Source organism: Hyla sarda, chromosome 4 (genome assembly GCF_029499605.1).
Source record: "Hyla sarda isolate aHylSar1 chromosome 4, aHylSar1.hap1, whole genome shotgun sequence".
Classification (NCBI taxonomy): domain Eukaryota; kingdom Metazoa; phylum Chordata; class Amphibia; order Anura; family Hylidae; genus Hyla; species Hyla sarda.
The window spans coordinates 138,852,148-138,874,446 of record NC_079192.1 but is presented as its reverse complement, the minus strand read 5'-3'; the positions used below and the strand labels follow the sequence as shown (position 1 = coordinate 138,874,446).

The 22,299-nt window shown below is 43.7% G+C and overlaps 1 long non-coding RNA gene across 1 annotated transcript in view; it reads right to left on the bottom strand.

Moving 5' to 3' along the window:
* Nucleotides 1–10,547, bottom strand: part of LOC130368514 (uncharacterized) — a 45,575-nt gene extending 35,028 nt beyond the window's left edge. The window contains exon 1 of the long non-coding RNA XR_008892492.1: nt 10,451–10,547. This is a non-coding gene — a long non-coding RNA (uncharacterized LOC130368514). The remainder of the gene's footprint in view (nt 1–10,450) is intronic.
* Nucleotides 10,548–22,299: the final 11,752 nt, after the last annotated feature.

Here is a 22,299-nt window from a genome sequence, read left to right as displayed (position 1 = left end):
GCTGCTGCATCCGGCGGGAAGTCAGCGAAGTCAGCTACTGACTCCTGTTGTCTCATTTTTGCACTGTATCCGGTTTTGTAACTGGACTAAAAACCGTGGTATTCCATGATTCTCAGTCCGGCAATAAAGCTGATACGATGCAAAAATGAGCCAACCAGAGTAACTATGTGACTCCGGCCGGCTCATTGAAGTAAATGGGATGCGGTGCCCATTTGGTGGGGATACAGCAGCGGTTTCTAATTTTCCCCTGCCGGATCCGACAGTCGGATGGCTAAAACGTGGTGTGAACCCAGCCCAAATTGGGTTTTCCAACCTCTAGTGAATAACCATGTCTAGCGTTAGAACATGTAATCCACTCACCAGCTGAGGAGTCAGGATCGCACAGATATCCACAAGTAGTCCATTGTTCCAAAGGTTTGATAAATCCAGTAAAGAGATGCAGGGATAAAAATAACTTTAGATATAATATATATATATATATATATATATATATATATATATATATATATATATATATTTAGCACTAACCATAACCAGTAGTAAGGCAAGCAAACATAACCATGTTCTGGCTGCTAGTTTCCAGTTTAAAAAAGACTGAGAAGTTTTTGCCTATACCATATTGGGTAGTCCTACTGATCTAGCACATTCTGGATTTGGAATGTTAGAAACGCCAAAAAAAAAAAAAAAAAATCTTTTAAGGTGCTATATCCAGATCAAATAAATTCCTAGATGAGTTTCAGGGTGCTTGGATCAACCCCTTCCTCAGTAGGCAAAAAATATAGCTTATATTTTTTGCCTACTGAGGAAGGGGTCAATCCAAGCACCCTGAAACTCGTCTAGGCATTTATATGATCTGGATATAGCACCTTAAATAACGCTCTACTAATCTGCACATTGTCGCTACAAAAGCCGGCTTAAAGAAATCTAGGAGACCTATTGCACCTGTATCTCCACAACATCAGATATGCTGTCTGCTGCATGATTTAACCACGAGCAGCCCCTCCATCTAAGTGCTGCCTGAGAGAAGGATCGGTACAACTGAGACTTCCATCCACTGGAGCCTCCTGCCAGAGTATACACTCTGTGGGTGGCTTATTGTAGCCATTTTAGAGATTTATCATACATTTAATCTCTTGATATTCAATTTCCGGACTAGCCGAGTTATCTGAACCATCAATTCTTTAAGTGCAAGAGCAACCATTAGTAGTGTTCTGATTTTTAAGCCATTGGAGCCCAAATGGCAGATATTACCAGTGCTATATTTTTGTGATTTTTATGAATTTATTTTAAATTTTTTAATATTGTGATTAACACTGTAAAATTAACCTTTTTTGCATTCATACCAATAAAACTGTCTGTAATATTTATTCATTGTGTATCATCCTTGAGGTGTGGTTAAGAAATACTATCATTCATATTACATTTTGGATCGGTGGGGATCAATCTTTTTAACCACATATACCTCGGACGTTGCTTGTGAGCTGCACACACAAGTTTTCTTCTTAATTTACAAATCTGTTTAAAGGGGTACTCAGGTGAAAACATTTTTTCTTTTAAATCAACTGGTGGCAGAAAGTTAAACATATTTGTAAATTACTTCTATTAAAAAATCTTAATCCTTCCTGTACTTATTAGCTGCTGAATACTACAGAGGAAATTATTTTCTTTTTGGAATGCTCTCTGATGACATCACGAGCACAGTGCTCTTTGCTGACATTATTATAATAATATTAATGCTTTATTTATTGTTGTCCTTAGTGGGATTTGAACCCAAGTCTCAGCGCTGCAAGGCAGCAGTGCTAACCACTGAGCCACCATGCTGCCCTTAGCATACATCTGCTATGCATCTGCTATGCATCTGCTATGCATGGACTAATGGACATTGCTAAAATGGACAGAGATGTCAGCAGAGAGCACTGTGCTTGTGATGTCATCAGTGTTCCAAAAAGAAAGGAATTTCCTCTGTAGCATTCAGCAGCTAATAAGTACTGGAAGGATTAAGATTTTTTAATAGAAGTAATTTACAGATATGTTTAACTTTCTGCCACCAGTTGATTTGAAAGAAAAAAGATTTTCACTGGAGTACCCCTTTAACTTTCTGGCACCAGTTGATTTAAAAAAAAAAAAGTTTTCCACCGGAGTACCACTTTAAGGAGCTCTGATAAAATGAAAGCTGAGCCGTGATTGGTTGCTTGGGAAAATCTCTCCAGTTTCTGTCTCAGACAGATTGATAAATCAGGGCCACTTGTTTTGGTGCAAGTTGTGCCATAATTCTGCCAATAAAACAATCTAGGCCTATGTGTGAACCTAGCCTTACATGATCTTAGTATACAATTTTATGTACAGTATTTAGATCATAATACTCCACAGAAATGCATTTCTTATGGTATATGATAGCATATTATTCCGGCATATTGGCTGTGTGCCGCTATGGCAGAAACATGTACACGTCTTGCATTGGGAGGCAGCAGAATCTATGGCAGTATTTCCCAACCAGTGTGCCTCCAGCTGTTGCATAATGACGACACCCACCATGTCTGGACAGCTAAAGGCTATGCAGGCTTGCTGGAAGTTGTAATTTAGCACCAGCTGGAGGCACACTTATTGAGAAACACTGATCTATTCCTCCTTTATTTCTCTTTGGAAAGAAATACTCGCCATATGCTGGTTGTAGCGTGAGCGCAATCTATTAGCAATGTACATACTATGAAGGTAAATCATTGGAGCTTCGTGTAACTATATAGATGCTGACATTTTATTGATTTGACCCCTCACCCCTGCCTGACATATAGCTATAGCTAAGTGCCATTGTGCATATCATAAACAATCCTGCTGTATAGAATAGAGATAGGATGATCCCGTATTATCAACCTTGTTGTACGTTTTTATAAAACATTCCTATAATAAATATTTTATTTAAAGAAAAAAATGGCTCCAAAAGCAAGCAGTGATGGTAAGCTATAATAGAATATCATTCCGATATAACGTCGTTCCTGAAGAAAGTCATCACACTACAGGGTTACACATTCTCACAGTAAGATATTATTAAGACAATGAACACAATACAATCTAGGTACAGCGCAAATGGAAACAAGGTATGCGGTCTGCTGGTAAATGTACAGTAAATACAAATTGTCATCCTTGTTACTACACAAGATGAGGATATTTCTAAGCACGGCCAGGGGTACAGGCAATAAAACTACAATCTACATAATACATAGATTCATATTACATTAACACAGTGTGAAACTATAGTTAGAGATAATTCTACCCCCAGAAGAGCTCGAATACTGTCCTGACTGATATATTGTGTAATAATGTCTGAAGCTGCATCCCGAAACACACCAGAGAACACAACCGACAGCATATGGATAAGACCAGTGTTTCCCTACCAGGGTGCCTCCAGCTGTTGCAAAATTACAACTCCCAGCATGCCTGCAACAGCAGGAGGCACCCTGGTTGAGAAACACTGGATAAGGCTGGATTCACATCACGTTTTTGCCATACTGTTTTCAGTCCGTTTTTCTAAAGAAAACCGTATGGCAAAAAAACGGATGGAACAGTATCTGAAAAAGTAAACCATATGCGTTTTTAAACCGTATACTGTTTTTAAAAGTGCATACAGTTCCGTCCGTTTTTATAGAAAAAAAAAACATAAATTTTTGAAAATTTTGTCCATTTTTAATGGGAGGGGTGTTGGGTGGGGACTTTAGGATGCAAATGCGCATGTGCAAAGTAAAAACCGTATATGGTTTCCCGTATGGAACCATATACATGTGCGTTTCACATTGACGTCCATGTTAAAAAAAAACGTATGCGGTTGCAGTACAGTTTTTAAACCGAAGACAAAATCATGGTCAACCACGGTTTTAACTTCGGTTCAAAAACCGTACTGCAACCGCATACATTTTTTTTAACGTGGACGTCAATGGGAAACGCACATATATACGGTTCCATACGGGAAAACGTATACGGTTTTTACTTTGCACAAATGCGCATTTGCATCCTAAAGTCCCCACCCAAGACCCTTGCCATTAAAAATGGACAACATTTTCAAAAACTTATGTTTTTTTTTTTTTTTTATAAAAACGGACGGAACTGTATGCACTTTTAAAAAAAAGTATACGGTTTAAAAAACGCATACGGTTTACTTTTTCCCATACTGTTCCATCCAGTTTTTTGCTATACGGTTTTCTTTAGAAAAACGGATTGAAAACAGCATGGCAAAAATGTGATGTGAACTCAGCCTGAGACAGTCACAGCCTGTAGGTTATTTATGTAATGACAAGTCTGCTCTGACTATATTTCATATTAATGATTTCAGATGTATCCACTTACATTTACTAACAGCTTCTTGGATTTAGCATTTTTCAGTGCTCCGGATTGAGATGACATAAAGCCGCAAACACATTACTTGTAATGGAAAAAGACTACAAAATGACAGGAACTTTAACAACACAGCTTACGGCAATTATTTGCTTAAAGGGGTACTAAAACTTTTTTTTTTGTTAATTAACTGGTGCCAGAAAGTTAAACAGATTTGTAAATTACTTCTATTAAAAAATCTTAATCCTTCCAGTACTTTTTAGGGTCTGTATAGTAAAGAGGAAATGTTTATATTTTTGGATTTCTCTTATGTCCCGACCACAGTGCTCTCTGCTGACCTCTGCTGTTCATTTTAGGAACTGTCCAGAGCAGGAGAAAATCCCCATAGCAAACATATGCTGCTCTGGACAGTTCCTAAACTGGACAGCAGAGGTCAGCATAGAGCGCTGTGGTCCTGACATAAGAGAAATCCAAAAAGATAAACATTTCCTCTGTAGTATACAGCCCCTAAAAAGTACTGGAAGGAGTAAGATTTTTTAATAGAAGTAAATGAAAATAAAATGTATTGGGAATATCCATTTTCCTTACAAGCAGAGAGCTTCAAAGTTAGAAAAATACTAAATTTTCAAAATTTTCATGAAATTTGGGGATTTTTCACCAAAAAAGGATGCAAGTAACGCCGAAAATTTACCACCAAAACAAAGTAGAATATGTTACGAAAAAACTATCTCAGAATCAGAATATTCGGTAAAAGCGTTTTCGAGTTATTAATTCATAAAGCGATGGTGGTCAGAATTGCGAAAAAGGGCTCAGTCCTTAACCCCTTAAGGACGCAGAACGTAAATGTACGTCCTGGTGCGGTGGTACTTAACGCACCAGGACGTACATTTACGTCCTAAGCATAACCGCGGGCATCGGAGCGATGCCCGTGTCATGCGCGGCTGATCCCGGCTGCTGATCGCAGCCAGGGACCCGCCGGCAATGGCCGACGCCCGCGATCTCGCGGGCGTCCGCCATTAACCCCTCAGGTGCCGGGATCAATACAGATCCCGCCATCTGCGGCAGTTCGCGATTTGAATGAATGATCGGATCGCCCGCAGCGCTGCTGCGGGGATCCGATCATTCATAACGCTGCACGGAGGTCCCCTCTCCTTCCTCCGTGCGGCTCCCGGCGTCTCCTGCTCTGGTCTGTGATCGAGCAGACCAGAGCAGAAGATGACCGATAATACTGATCTGTCCTATGTCCTATACATAGAACAGATCAGTATTAGTAATCATGGTATTGCTATGAATAGTCCCCTATGGGGACTATTCAAGTGTAAAAAAAATGTAAAAAAATGTAAAAGTAAAAGTAAAAAAAAAGTGAAAAATCCCCTCCCCCAACAAAAAAGTAAAACGTCCGTTTTTTTCCTATTTTACCCCCAAAAAGCGTAAAATTTTTTTTTATAGACATATTTGGTATCGCCGCGTGCGTAAATGTCCGAACTATTAAAATAAAATGTTAATGATCCCGTACTGTGAACGGCGTGAACGAAAAAAAAAAAAAGTCCAATATTCCTACTTTTTTAATACATTTTATTAATGTATCCTGGCATCTTTGCTTTTGAAGGTGACAGCGAGATCGCCACAGGCAACGGTTTTGGTGTCATTGATGTCCGTGGTGGCTATCAGCAGAAGAGCCAAGTTGACATTCTTACCCTCCCGAATGTCTTTTTTAATTGCTGCCGGGATAAAGTGTGCAGGTGTAATATTCGGGGGAGGCTGATGCATACCTGAAGGCGGAGCCTGAGAGGTAGAAGCAACAGGAACAGCGGGGCCTGGGGCTGTGTCCGTGACCCTGGCGCGTTCCATGTCCTCTAGTCTATCCTGGAGCCCGGACACTGACGTGAGCACCTGGCTCATCATGGTGTGGAGCTGTGAAAGTGAAGCACTGGACGTTTGGTCCGATGCTGCTGCCTGCCTCGCCGGGGGGGCCCGGTCTGTGCCCAGCAGGTTGAACAGCTCCCCTTTCTTGGCTGAGGCCGGAAAGGGGGTGCCCCTCCTCCTGAGCTCCTGCATCAGTTTGGGGACTGTCCAGGTACGGTAGGAGGACACGCTGCCCCGGTCCGAAGCTCTTGCTGGGGTCTCGGGAACGGAGAGGGTGTCCTCAATGTCAGATGGTTGCGACATGCCGCGTCGGAACCTGTCCGGGCCAGCAACGGGTGCCGGTAGACAAAGTTAGATGCTAGTGAGAAACCGGGAGGGTACCTGAACAACCCTAGCTGATGTTTTATAACACTGACCTGCTGTATCCTGAGTTGTGGGAATAAAGGGAGCCTGAATAGGCACGACCCAGCTCACGGCTGAGGGGATACACAGAGACAGACAACAAATAAGTGAAAAAATGGGTGGCAGCTGAGTGCCTGACGTGATGAGTGCATGACGTGGTGGGCTAAAAATGAGTTTTCCCCTTATTTTATTTATTTTATTTTTTTGGGGGGGTGTGTCAGTTAACGGATGACCCAGTGTTCGTGTGTGTCGAGTTGCGTTGCGCTGAAGCAAGTCAGGAACAATGGGCTACACCAAGGCCCCCACTGACGCGAACGGCCCAGGCTGTACGGGGGGGTCGGCCGCCCGAGGCCCTGGGCCGCGTCAGCGGCGGGTCCGGCGCGTGGAATGTGTTGGCCAGAATGATTGAATGCCGTGCGGAAGTGAGAACTGATGGCTATGTGAGAAGAATTGAAATCAGTATATGCGTTTTTTTTTTTTATATACCTTGAGCTGAAAGCTGAAAGGCGAAGCCACTTGTGGGGCTTAGGAACAACAATGGAACCTGAAGGGTAAGACAAATTCTAGAGTCATTAATGTTAAGGGACAGCATGTGCCTGGCCGTAGGGCATGGGATAGATGACCAACCCTCCCCCTGGTTCCCCCCTTCTTCTTCTTGTTGCCCCCTCTTCTTTTTTTTTTTTTTTGAGAAGGGAGAGGGGGGTGGGGGGCAGTGTGAGAGGGGGGGGTGAAAAGGGGGGGGCAGGTGTGAGATGGTGGCCGAACCTGGGTGATGCCGATGCCCACTCCCCGACAGCCCAGATCCCGGACGCCTCCCCCCCCCCCCCCCGCAGCACCCGACCATGCATAAGCACGCCGGGAGCCAGCAAAAAAGGGGGGAGAGCGCCCGGACCCGGCTGTGGGACGGCACCCTGCGACTCTGGGGAGTGGCGCCGCCCCCCGTGACGGTGGAGCCCCGCCCCTGCAGCCCCGTGGTCGCCGCAGAGCTGGGCGCAGGAACGGAGCCCCCGGAGCGACACCGACCGCCGGGGCGAATGGAGACCCCGCCCCCCGCAGCCCCGCACCGCGATCTTGAGTGTGGGACGGGATCCCCGAGCCCGGCAGCAGGCGCAACTCCATTCCCTCGGGACCGGGAACCGGGCGGGCCAGGTGAGCGGCGGGGGAACACGGAAATGGGGAAACAACAGAAGCGAAGAAAAAACAGGGTACCAAAAACCTAGGGGAGCGCGAGGAGGCAAGCGACCCAGCTGGGGGTGAGCCTGCTCCGGCACTACGAACCCGGGCTGAACGACATAGAGCCACACTGGCACTTACCTAACCAACCTCTACGAGGACGTGGGATAGAACCGCTACCCACTACCAACGACACTTCGGGGGGGATGTATGCACTAACACGGTAGACTACTAGAGAACTACCGCCAACGTAACACACGCCCCCAGATGTGGGAGAGGGGTGGTTATATACCCCACACCACTCCCACAAATAAAGCCAATTAGGCTTAACACTTACAAATAAGTCACGTTATTCTCCCTATATTATGTCGGTTTCCAGCTCACAGCCTGGTTTTGTAAAATCCTAGAAAACCTCTTCAAAGGGAACCTCTAATCTTGGTCGCAGCGGCAGAATATGTGCAAATATATCATGGGTGCTTATGATCCTAGGACTTGCTTGCAGACTATGGCGATCTGAAGACGGATTTTCCGGAATTCCCATAGACCTGCATGAGACTTTCAGCAATTGTGTTTCCAGATGGCGATAGTCTGTAAGCAAGTCATAGGTTTAGAATCGGCCACAATATTTTTGCCCTGCCGCCAGGGCCAGGAATGAAGGTACTCTTTCATTTCAGTTGTTATTTGATATTTGCTGTCCCATTTTTCAAATATGAGTTGATCTATACATATGGACCTGTACACAAAACTTATACTTAAAAATGATTATACTTACCGTATATACTCGAGTATAAGCCGAGTTTTTCAGCACGATTTTTCGCGCTGAAAACGCCCCCCCCCCCCCGGCTTATACTTGAGTGAACTCTCCTCCTGTCAATCCTTTCTCAGTGGTCTTCAACCTGCGGACCTCCAGATGTTGCAAAACTACAACTCCCATTGGCTGTTCGGGCATGCTGGGAGTTGTAGTTTTGAAACATCTGGAGGTCCGCAGGTTGAAGACCACTGCGGCCTTCGTCATCATCCAGACCCCCCCCTTTAGTTTTCTACTCACCTCCCCTCGGTGGGAAGGAAGAGTGATCTGGTCCAAGCCATCTATGCTGCAGGGACCGTCTGGTGGGGAGGGTTAGTCATTCCAGGCTGTCCATTTTCACCGGGAGGCCCTCTTCTCCACTCCGGGCCGGCCCCGGCCTACTGACATTGCCTTGATGATGACGCACAGGGACGTTCATGCGCAGGGACCGAGGGGAGGTGAGTAGAAAACTAAAGGGGAGTCTGGATGATGATGAAGGCCGCAGTGGTCTTCAACCTGCGGACCTCCAGATGTTTCAGAACTACAACTCCCAGCATGCCCGGACAGCCGATGGTTGTCCGGGCATGCTGGGAGTTATAGTTTTGTAACATCTGGAGGTTCGCAGATTGTAGACCACTAATGAAGGGATTGATAGGCGGTGATGATGAATGGGGGTGATGATGACGGGGGTCTGGATGATGACGGGGGTCTGGATGATGAAGGGGGGGATGATGATGGGGGGTCTGGATGATGACATGGGGGGATGATGTATTTCCCACCCTAGGCTTATAGTCGAGTCAATAACTTTTCCTGGGTTTTTGGGGTGAAATTAGGGACCTCGGCTTATATTCGGGTCGGGTTATACTCGAGTATATACGGTACACTTTTTTTTTAATTTTCCTATGTGGTAGTGTAGCTGTTTCTTGTTGCAGCACTGTTGTCACATGTGAACATACCCTTACAGGGAAGAGACCAATCACTGCCGTCTCTGCTCATTTACTTCAGGTAAGGCCTAAAGTAAATGAGATTTACAGTATAAATACACTTGATTAAATATACAATATTTTTTTTAAAGTACACTTTTCCTTGACAAGTTTATTCTATGGCAGTGTAAGAAATGAGATCTATGAGAACATTTATTCAGTTTGTAATGCTACACCGAGCAACATTCGCCAGCAGCCACAAGGGCACAGAGGAAACCCAATATAAAGAAAAAACAAATGGCTTCATTAAGTTTAATTGCTGGCAAGATTAACAGTCGAATAACTAATGGAGCCGAAGAAAGTGAAGCTTGTATGGATGTGACATTATTGCCCAGAGAATGATAAGGATGAAGAAATACACCAAAAGCTCAGGCAATATAGTCACTTGCTGTGCTTTCCTTTATCACATCTGTTCACCACCAATTCTAAACACCAAATGGATGTACAAATATTGCTTTAAAATAATAGTATTATATGCATGTCGTTGTACAAATAAAGGTATGCACATTTAGAACACTGGGCAGAGCGCCATGGGAGGACCACATTTTGAAATTGTGTTAAATGACTTGTACATTTCAATAGAAAAGTTAAATAAAATGTTTCGTATAGGATTAGCATTACAGGTTGTTCATTAGTGATGAAATGGTCAAAATTACCCAAATTATTGAATATTATTCATATTGTATACAAATATCAAAGAATATTTCACTTTTCTTTTGTACAATTTAAAAAGATTTCTTTAGCAAACACATAGGCGTGCGCAGCCTATTGCATTAGGGTGTGCACCCTAAAGCACAAACTCACGCTGCGCGCATGCGTGTATATATTTACATATATATATATATATATATATATATATATACACACACACATAAACACACTCTTGCTTGCATGAACACATACATAAACAGACCTGCACAATTTGCTCCTGATCTCTTTGGGGGAGATTTATCAACACCTGTCTAGAGGAAAAGTCTCCCAGTTGTCCATAGCAACCAATCAGATCGCTTCTTTCATTTTGCAGAGGCCTTGTTTAAAATGAAAGAAGCGAGCTGATTGGTTGCTATGGGCAACTGGGCAACTTTTCCTCTGGACAGGTTTTGATTAATCTCCCCCTATGTGAATTGCACTCAGTAAACCAGCCCAGGTCAGGTGCTCTGTGTGAACAATATGTAGTATCATGCAAGTTTAAAACAATAAATCAGGACAATCTGTGTTTGAATATAAACTATCAGTAGGTAGCCATTTGCCCCTTTAACCTGTTAAGGACCATGGACGTACACATACGTCCTAGCTCCCTGGTACTTAAGGACCAAGGACGTACGGGTACGTCATGACGAAATTCTGTCCCTGCTGCGCACCTGGCAGGGACCAGACCAGGGTGACTGCTGATATCGATCAGCAGGCACCCCGTGCAAATGCCGAGCCCCCCCATGTCGGCGATTGCGGCAGATCGTTGGTGAATTCTGCCGCTATTCGGGTGATGCAGGGTCACGGGTGACCCGCTGACCCTGAGATACAAGGTGATCGAGGGGTGTAGGTTACACCCCCAATCACCTCCTGTATCTATGGGGAGGAGGCGATTTTGTCACCCCCCCAGGATCGCTGCTATTGGCTGGACGATCGTCCAGCCAATAGCACCCGGCAGGGGAGGAGTTAACAGCCTCCTCCTGCAGCTCCTGCCACTGGCTGAGTTCAGTTAGCGGTCAGAGCTGCTGGAGAACGCAGGGGTCCCCCCCCCCCTCTGCCGAGACCGGAGCCCACTCAGGAGATCAGAAGCCCCCATAGAACAGGGAAAGAATCCAGCCCAGGGAAAGGTAGGGTAAAAAGTTTAAAAAAAGTTAAAAATTCCCCCCCCCAACCCCCTAATAGGTCCCCAAGGGTCCACCACAGTTTTTTCAGTGTGATCCGGGCCCTATTAGGGGTTCAGGGCGCTGAGATTTGCCCCCATTTTTTTTACACCAAGCACACAACACTACATACTCCCCCCCGACACCGCCCCCCCTGCCACCGTAGAAAAAAAGGTGATGGCTCACCGGGCATTTTCGGTAGCGGAGGCATACGCTTTTCTTGCCTCCGACTCCGAATCTGTCAGTGAGGACGATGAAGATAGTACATTCCTGTGTTCTTCATCGTCATCCTCATCATCTAGTACTGATGATGAGTCCCCTGTACAGTGGCCCAGTGGCCGGCACTAGTGCGAGTGGTGATGCCGCTCGTACTAGGAGTCCGACCCCCCAGACAAGTTTACCGGAGCCCCCTTCCGAAGAACCTGTCTGGAGACCCCCAGAGGCTTATCAGCCACGGATTCCGGAGTTTGTTGGCGACTCCAGAATCCGGATTGACAATTCTGGATTCACTGAAATTGACTATTTCAGTTATTTTTTCAGTGACAGTTTTTACAATCACAAGGTGGAGCAGACGAATCTGTACGCCAGGCAGTTCATCGCCCACCACCCTGATTCCGTTTTGGCCAGGCCCAATGAATCGTACGCCATTGATGCAGCAGAGATGAGGACATTTTGGGGCCTCGTGCTGTATATGGGCCTGGTCAAAAAACCAAGTGTCAGGCAGTACTGGAGCGGGGACGTCCTATACCAGACCTCGCTTTACAGTATGGCCATGGCACGGAGGCGGTTCGAGGCCATTCGGAAATGCCTGCATTATTTTTGGAGGCCAACGAACCCCTCAGGGAGCTCTCGATTGATGAGTCTATTATCAGTTTTAAGAGGAGACTCATCTTCCGCCAGTATATTCCCTCGAAGCGGGCGCGGTATGGCGTGCAGCTCCATAAACTTTGTTAGAGTACCTCCGGGTACACTCTCAAGTTTAGAGTGTATGAGGGACGAGATTCCCGTATTGAACCCCCAGATTGTTCCCCTACTCTGGGTGTTAGCGAGAAAATCGTTTGGGACCTTGTGTACCCATTGCTGGATAAGGGTTACCACCTTTTACGTGGACAACTTTTATACCAGCATCCCTCTCTTCATATCCCTTGCCGCCAGATCCACGTCCACTTGTGGGACTGTGCGGAAAAGCCAGAGAGGCCTCCCTCTAAATTTTCTGCAGACACCTATGTCCAAGGGTGAGTCTCGTGCCCTTACCCATGAAAACCTGTTGCTGGTCAGGTATAAGGATAAGAGGGATGTCCTTATGCTGACTAGTGTTGAGCGGCATAGGCCATATTCGAATTCACGAATATTAGCGAATATATGGACGAATATTCATCATATATTCGCGAATATTCGCATATTCGTAATATTCTTGTTTTATTTTCACATATGCGAAAATTCGCGTATGAGAAAATTTAAATATGCAAAAATTAGCACATACAAAAATCAGCATAAGCGAAAATTTGCATATGCGAAAATTTGCATCAGTAGTATTACAGCCTTCTTTACACCACCCAAGCTGGAAGCAGAGAGGGGTGATCACTGTGATGTGTACTGTGAAAAAAAAAAAAAAAAAGAATATTCGTAATTACGAGTATATAGTGCTATATTCGCGAATATTCGCGAATTCGCGAATATGCAATATTTGCGAATAAAATTTGCATTGCGAATATTCGCGAGCAACACTAATGCTGACCACAATTCATGGTAACGGCAGCTCACCCGTCCCTGTGCGAGGTACCCCAACACCGGTCCTCAAGCCTGATTGTATTCTGCACTACAATCGGTATATGGGGGGGAGTTGATCTTTCTGATCAAGTCCTCAAGCCATACAACGCCATGCGGAAAACACGGGTATGGTACAAAAAAGTTGCGGTCTACTTGGTACAGGTTGACATGTACAACGCTTTTGTACTGTCCCAGTACACTGGCAACACAGGGACATACCTTCAGTTCCAAGAAGAAGTCCTAAAGGTCCTGATCTTTGCTGACTGGGAAAGAGCAGGCCGGACTTCCCAAGGAACTGGAGTTATAGGTGCCAGGATCGTCCCAGGCCAACACTTTCCAGGTGAAGTCCCCCACACTGGAAAGAAGGGATGAACCCAGAAAAGATGCAGAGTGTGTTACAAGAGAAGGATTCAAAAGGACACCACCACTCAATGTGACACTTGCCCCGATCATCCGGGCCTCTGCATTAAGGATTGCTTCAGGGAGTATCACACTTCCATGGAGTTCTAAATTTTCCCTTTTCATTTTAATTTTCCATAATTTGACCCCAATGTACCAAGTCCAGAGTACATTGCAAATTTTAACCCCATGAAACCACTAAATTGCCCCAAAAACTATTAAACCTGATATGACCTCTGGGGGTATTTTTTCCAAAAATGAGTCATGGGTCACTGAGTCACTATCATCGGGGACTTTTTATGTTGCCTCAAATGTGCAGTGCTCTCTCTCCACCGGAGCGGGGTGCGCATTTGAGGCAACAGGTTAGGGACGGCTACACACATCACATTCCCAGAATGATGATTCAGAGCATAGGGTTTGTGGCGGGCATATTCTTTAATTTTGGCTATGCTCTGGGTCATCATTCTGGGAACATAACCGGTTTTATTTTTTTTACGTCCCACTTTACCCCATTTTAGTTACTTAGTGTACTCCAGTTGTTTACCCCATGTAATGCTCCTTGAGGGGAGGGTCCCACTGTTCCTACTCCATAGGCAGCAACGCGAAAGCTCAAGACCCTGACTGATCTCCTGCTCTTAAGAGTACAGTGTGCACCCGTTGAGCTCCTATCATTCAGCCATGAGGTATGTCCTTACTCCAAAGAAATGTATCTACAAATTTACGGTGACATTTTCTCCTGTTACCACTTGTGAAAATGAAAAATTTGGGGTAACCCCAGCATTTTTGTGTAAAAAATCAAATTTTTCCTTTTCACATCCCATTATAATGAACATGTATCAAACACCTGTGGGGTGTTAAGGCTCACTGTACCCCTTGTTAAGTTCCTTGAGTGGTGTAGTTTTCAAAATATTATGCCATATGTTTAGTTTTTTTTGCTGTTATGGCACCATAGGGGCTTCCTAAATGTGACATCCCCCCCCCCCCCCATTTCAGCAAAATTTGCAAATGTGACTCCTTCTCTTCTGAGCATTGTAGTGCGCCCACAGTGCACTTGACGTCTACACATGGGGTACTTCCATACTCAGAAGAGATGGGGTTACAGATTTTGGGGGGCATTTTCTCCTATTAACCCTTGTAAAAATGTAAAATTTGAGGCAAAACCAGCATTTTTGTGAAAAAAAAATCATTTACACATCCAACTTTAATGAAAAGTCGTCAAACACCTGTGGGGTGTTAAGGTTCACTGTACCCCTTGTTACATTTCATGAGGGGTGTAGTTTCCAAAATAGTATGCCATGTGTTTTTTTTTTTTTTTTTTTTTTGCTGTCCTGGCACCATAGGGGCTTCCTAAATGGGACATGCCCCCCAAAAACCATTTCAGCAAAATTTGCTTTCTAAAAGCCAAGTGTGACTCCTTCTCTTCTGGAAACAGAGGAATAGAGAGGGCGCAACCTAGCACATTACCACTTAAAAATACACGGGTGAACAGAGGTAAATACAATGCTCACCCAGGATGTTACACTCACCAAGTGTAACAATGGAAAAAGGCTTGTGTGAAAGTGTGCCAGCAGCCGGTCCACCTCAGGACAGATAAACAAAAAGCCAAGGAGCCTCCAAGGGAGCGGTGGACATCAACAGGCTCTGAACACACTCGTGGGGTAGAATACACTTTAATCACCCATCATGCAACGCGTTTCACAGATTATCTGCTTCATCAGGCATCCTGACCCTGATGCCTGATGAAGCAGATAATCTGTGAAACGCGTTGCATGATGGGTGATTAAAGTGTATTCTACCCCACGAGTGTGTCCAGCGCCTCTTGATGTCCACCGCTCCCTTGGAGGCTCCTTGGCTTTTTGTCCTTCTCTTCTGAGCATTATAGCACGCCAGCAGAGCACTTGACGTCCACACATGGGGTACTTCCATACTCAGAAGAGATGGGGTTACAAATTTTGGGGGGCATTTTCTCCTATTACCCCTTGTAAAAATTTAAAATTTGGGGCAAAACCAGCATTTTAGTGAAAAAAAAATCATTTACATGTCCAACTTTAACGAAAAGTCGTCAAACACCTGTGGGGTGTTAAGGTTCACTGTACCCCTTGTTACGTTCCTTGAGGGGTTTAGTTTCCAAAATAGTATGCCATGTGTTTTTTTTTTTTTTTTTTGCTGTCTTGGCACCATAGGGGCTTCCTAAATGGGACATGCCCCCCAAAAACCATTTCAGCAAAATTTGCTTTCTAAAAGCCAAATGTGACTCCTTCTCTTCTGAACATTGTAGTGCGCCAGCAGAGCACTTGACGCCCACACATGGGGTATTTCCATACTCAGAAGAGATGGGGTTTCAAATTTTGGGGGGCATTTTATCCTATTACCCCTTGTAAAAATTTAACATTTGGGGGAAAACCAGCATTTTAGTGAAAAAAATTTAAAAATAATTTACACATCCAACTTTAACAAAAAATCGTCAAACAACTGTGGGGTGTTAAGGCTCACTGGACCCCTTGTTACGTGCCTTGTGGGGTTTAGTTTCCAAAATGGTATGCCATGTGGTTTTTCTGCTGTTCTGGCACCATAGGGGCTTCCTAAATGTGACATGCCCCCCAAAAACCATTTCAGAAAAACTCACTCTCCAAAATCCCACTGTCGCTCCTTCCCTTGTGAGCCCTCTACTGCGCCCGCTGAACACTTGACATACACATATGAGGTATTTCCTTGCTCGAGAGAAATTGGGTTACAAATTTTAGGAAGATTTCTCTCCTTTTACCACTTGTAAAAATTCAAAAACTGGGTTTACAAGAACATGCAAGTGTAAAAATTGAAGATTTGGAATTTTCTCCTTTATTCCTGTGAAATACCTAACGGGTTAACACACTTACTGAATGTCATTTTGAATACTTTGAGGGGTGCAGTTTTTATAATGGGGTCATTTGTGGGGTATTTCTAATATGAAGGCCCTTCAAATCCACTTCAAAACTGAAATGGTCCCTGAAAAATTGTAGAAAATTAAAACATTTTGTGAAAATTTTTAATTTTTTTCATCAAATTTTGGAATTTTTCACCAAGAAATGATGTAAGTATCGACAAAATTTTACCTGTAACATAAAGTAGAATATGTCACAAAAAACTATCTCGGAATCAGAATGAGAGGTAAAAGCATCCCAGAGTTATTAATGCTTAAAGTGACAGTGGTCTGATGTGCAAAAAACGCTCTGGTACTTAAGGCCAAAATGGACCTGGTTCTTAAGGGGTTAATATGTGACACAGATGAATCTGACTGAGGCTTAACGAATAAGTAAATTAAATAAAAATGCAGCATGAAGGAAAAAGAAATAAACTCTTAAAGTGTACATGGCTGAGGGAAAAAAAAGAAAATCTGAAAAATATATATAAAATAAATAAACAATAGCTGTTATCATTAAAGCTGCTAAACTAAAACATTAGGGTGACAAACTAACTAGAGAATCCATAGAAAGATGGTAGTGCTAGCGTAAACTAGCATAATAATAATAATAATAATAATAATAATAATAATAATTCTATAACAATTATATTACAAATTGATCATTTAAAAATGAAAAAAATCACCTCTAGCAGATATTGGCTGCTGTCAGCCGTTCTGTTAGAGTGGGATACCAAGAGTAATGCCGCTGGTATTGCACAGTAACCACCTGGCCGTGCCTCACCCTCCGTGCCTCACCCTTGCATTGCCGTGACTCCGCCTCTGCGTGACATCACGGAACGTGCTGCACATGCTACAGGAGAGGTTTGGAGGAGGAGCATGTCCATCCTAAATGCGGCGATATTGCTCGCTTAGTGTAAGAGGATTGGATCGGCAAGGAAACAAATGCAGGGCCGTTTGAAGGAATTTGGGGGCCCCAAGCAAAATAGACATGGTCCCCAGATTAACCTCCTCCCTCACCAGTAGGCAGGTAGCACCCCCAGATTAACACCCTCCCCCCATTAGGCAGGTAGTACCCCTAGATTAGACCCCCCCCCAGCTGGTACCTATGCTGCTGCAGTTGCCGGGAATTCAGGGCAGAACCTTCCCCAGTCCCCAGATAAGGGCTTGTACAGCTATGCGTAACACGCGGTAATCATGTTTGCGCACGACACACTCTCAGAATTCCTAGGGCCGCCCCTTGAATTTTAGGAACGTGACATGAGCGAATGTCAATACGAAGCGGACGAGCGTAGCTGTACTGCACTTAACTGGGGGCAGGAACATCCTGAGTTCCCGCAACTACAGGGGAGCCGGGCACAAAAATAGGAGCCGGAGGCTAAGCGGCTTTAGTCTCTGCGGTAGAGACTAAAGCCGCTTGGCCTCCGTCTTTTCTGACTCAGTCATAGGGTAACTTCAGAGAATAAATTTTGTAGGGACTACAACTCCCATTGTGGTCTTTGTCAAACTTGCAGGGGTACAGGCTGCACAGACAAAACAGAGTGAATTTACTCTCTGAAATGTGAGAAACACAGTCCTGTCCTGACACACTATACACCCCATACATCAATGTTTCCCTATCAGTGTGCCTCCAGCTGTGGCAAAACTATAACTCCCAGCATGCCCAGACAGTCAATGGCTGTACATGCATGCTGGGAGTTGTAGTTGTGCAACAGCTGGAGGCACCCTGGTTTGTTAAACACTCCCCATACACTCCACATACAATGGCCATCCCAGAACCAATTAGCAGTTTCCCATAGAGATATGTATTCAACATACAATGGTTCCGAGGCCCCAGAACCAATTACCATTTTTACATAGACATATGTACTCGACATATGATGGTTTCAACATATGATGATTCTCCCGGAACCAATTAATATCATATGTTGAGGGACCACTGTACTGTACTTACACAGACTTTCAGTCCCTGTGTCTGTGATCCAGGCTCACAGGAGAGGGTTAAATTGTGCAGACTTAGTGTGCTCCATGTGTTGACAGGCATTCACTTTACTGACAAAGGGAGGAGGAGGGAAAACATTGGAGATCTCTCTCACAGACCTGTCAGTCTGGCTGCGGTGGCCGCAGAGGTGAGTGACATGGATGCCCTTGTCGTACAATTCCAGAGGATTCTTTTACATTGCCCAAAAGGGATGTTCTTAGTCCATTTGTCCAAGTGGCAGCTTTTGAAGTCTAGATAACTGTTCCCGTCCACAGCTTTGAAAAAAGTATTTGTCTTGATGTGTCCCTGGATCACAGACACAGGGACTGAATGTCATGCGAGATTATGACATCGAGAAATTTGGCATTATTATCGCAATGTCTGTGTGTGTAAAATGGACATTGCAAGGATTCTGGCTTAAGGAGGAAATGAATTTAGTCAGCTCGATTGAATTGCTATCCCATATGATAAATATCATCAATGTATCTTTTAAATACAATGCAATGTTTGAATAAGGGGTTCTGATAAATATATTGCTCCTCAACTGCCCCCATGAACAAATTTGCTAGACTGGGTGCAAATCTCATCCCCATCGCTGTTCCATATTAATTGCTTCTAATATGAATTTCCGTTGTTCGGCATGCATTTGTTGGTCGCGGTCCAGGTATTGGGATACTGCAGAAATTCCTTGATCATGTTGAATGATAGCGTATAATGATGTGATATCCATAGTAAGGAAGGAAAATGCTCTTCCCATTTTATGTTGATAATGGAATTGGCATCACGGGTGTAAGATGGTAGTTTACAGACATATTTCTGGAGATGAAGATCCATATATTGTGACAGATTGGATGTGAGAGAATTAATGCCGGAGATGATAGGACGGCCGGGTGGATTAGTGAGATGTTTATGAATTTTTGGTAGGTGATAAAATATGTTTGCTTATTATTCTGTCTTTTAATCCAGTCTCCAAAAGAATAGTCATTTCTTTTGCATAAATGAGAGCTGGATTTTTATCCAGAGTAACATAAAACATAGAAGCCTGTGCGATTTGCGATATATTCTTCTCTGTCTTGAATCACAATCCCACCTCCCTTGCCCGCCGATTTAATAGTAATGGAGGTGTCTTCGGCCAGATTTCTCAGTGCCTTCTTTTGTTGGGGGTTGAGATTGGGGTGATCCGTAGTTTTCTTATTCTTTTTTTGTGAAACTTTCACATTATAAAAATATCCAAACCAGATGTCCCCATATTTTATCACCTACCCAAAATTCATAAACATCTCACTAATCCACCCGGCTGTCCTATCATCTCCAGCATTAATTCTCTCACATCCAATCTGTCACAATACATAGATCTTCATCTCCAGAAATATGTCTGTAAACTACCATCTTACACCTGTGACACCAGTGATTTCATTAATTCCATTATCGACATAAAGTGGGAAGAGCAGTTTTCCTTCCTTACTATGGATATCACGTCATTATACACTATCATTCAACATGATCAAGGAATTTCTGCAGTATCCCAATACCTGGACCGCGACCAACACATGCCTGCCGAACAACGAAAATTCATATTAGAAGCAATTAAATTTATACTTGAGCACAAGTATTTTCAATTCAACTGTACTATGTACCAACAGCACTGTGGAACAGCGATGGGGACGAGATTCACACCCAGTCTAGCAAATTTGTTCATGGGGGCATTTGAGGAGCAATATATTTATCAGAACCCCTTATTCAAACATTGCATTGTATTTAAAAGATATATTGATGATATATTTATCATATGGGATAGCAATTCAATCAAGCTGACTCAATTAATTTCCTCCTTAAACCAGAATCCTTGCAATGTCCATTTTACACACACACACATTGCGATAATAATGCCGAATTGCTCGATATCATAATCTCGCATGACATCCAGGGACACATCAAGACAAACACTTTTTTCAAAGCTGTGGACGGGAACAGTTATCTAGACTTCAAGAGCTGCCAGTTGGACAAATGGACTGAGAACATCCCTTTTGGGTAATATAAAAGAATCTGCCAGAATTGTACGAAAAGCAAAGATTTTGAAGAACAAGATATTTCATCAACACGCTCACAGATAATCTTCAGAAAAAAAACAATCTTTGAAAAATATGTTAGCACCAAGCAAATTGAAAAATATAAAAAAAAATCCACCATAACAACCAATACAATCACAGGCTCTTTTCGATGCTGTACATCTCATTGTAAATGCTGTTTGAGTATAAAGAACCGATGAGTTCACCTCTAAAACTACAGGGGAAACATACAAAATCAAAACTCTAGTGACGTGTCAAACTGAATATGTGATTTATTTACTAGAATGTATTTGCGGCACTCAATATGTCGGGAGAACGACGTAGATGCTAAGCACGAGACTCAATAAGCATCGATCAAATGAAAAAAAAAAGGTTACCAACAACACAGCGTCTCCCGTCATGCCGCACTGAAACACTAATGCAATTTTTCCGATTTTTTCATCTTGCCAATTAAACATATCTCTGTTGCAAGCCACCGCCCCTATACTAAGTTATGCAGAAGGGAGAACTTTTGGATTTTTAAACTGAAGACACTAAATCCACTGGGTTTGAATGACTATATTGAGCACACAATATAACTTACCAAAATGGGGATAAACTATCATCCTCTGGTCTCCCTGAAGATTGTAGGACAAAAGAAGTGAAAAACTATGAACCCGGTTTGGAACAATCCGATTGAACAGCATATACATACGAGACCATCATCATCAAAAAAACAAAAAAAGAGCTGTAACTCCAGCATTGATCTGATTGGTCAAATAGCTCTCCTCTGCACAGTTTAAACTACGCGCCCCATAAGAAGTAGAAAAACTCAATACACATCGGCGCCCTTACCATTGGTCGTGTCTATTTCCCACAGATATAATTAAAACATCGCTGATTGGTCGCCTTTTTCAAAGCTACACACTGATTGGCTTCCGGACATATGAAGAGAACAGCGGGAACCCCGACTTACACATATTCAGCTTGGAACAGTCTCTATTGGCCGCCAGAAGAAGTGACGTCACAGCCGGCTACATGCGGATTGGCTATTGAAATTTAAGAATGAATGAGCGTATCCATCTGAAATGCGATGTACACATCCGACTCCAAGCCTCATCTTGGATAATAAATAGCCCAGCCCCGATCTGTGAGATATCACGCCGCAATACATTTACGCCTTAAAAGACTACATAAACCAACATACTCCATACATCTTTCTTTGTGGGGTTTTAATTACATTGTACTGTATGTTTTTTTACTATGTTTTTATGAGATTCTGATATTCATTTTTAACATGATCCATAGGTTTATTTGTCACACCCCTACAGTATGTGGGCTGAAGCTGGACTGATTTTAGCGCCTTTTTACCATTGATATATGGCATCTCACTGTATGCACCTTACATTTTGCAATTGAAAAAGGGGGAACTTACCTCTGAATCGCGCTTTGCATGTCTGATATCTCAATTTATGTTACAATAAGGCTGGGTCCACACTACGTTTTGTCCCATACGGGAGCGCATACGGCAGGGGCGAGCTAAAAGCTTGCGCTCCCGTATGTGACCGTATGCGCTCCCGTATGCCATTCACTTCAATGAGCCGACCGGAGTGAAACGTTCGGTCCGGTCGGCTCATTTTTGCGCCGTATGCGCTTTTACAACCGGACCTAAAACTGTGGTCAACCACGGTTTTAGGTCCGGTTGTAAAAGCGCATACGGCGCAAAAATGAGCCGACCGGACCGAACGTTTCACTCCGGTCGGCTCATTGAAGTGAATTACATACGGGAGCGCATACGGTAACATGCGGGAGCGC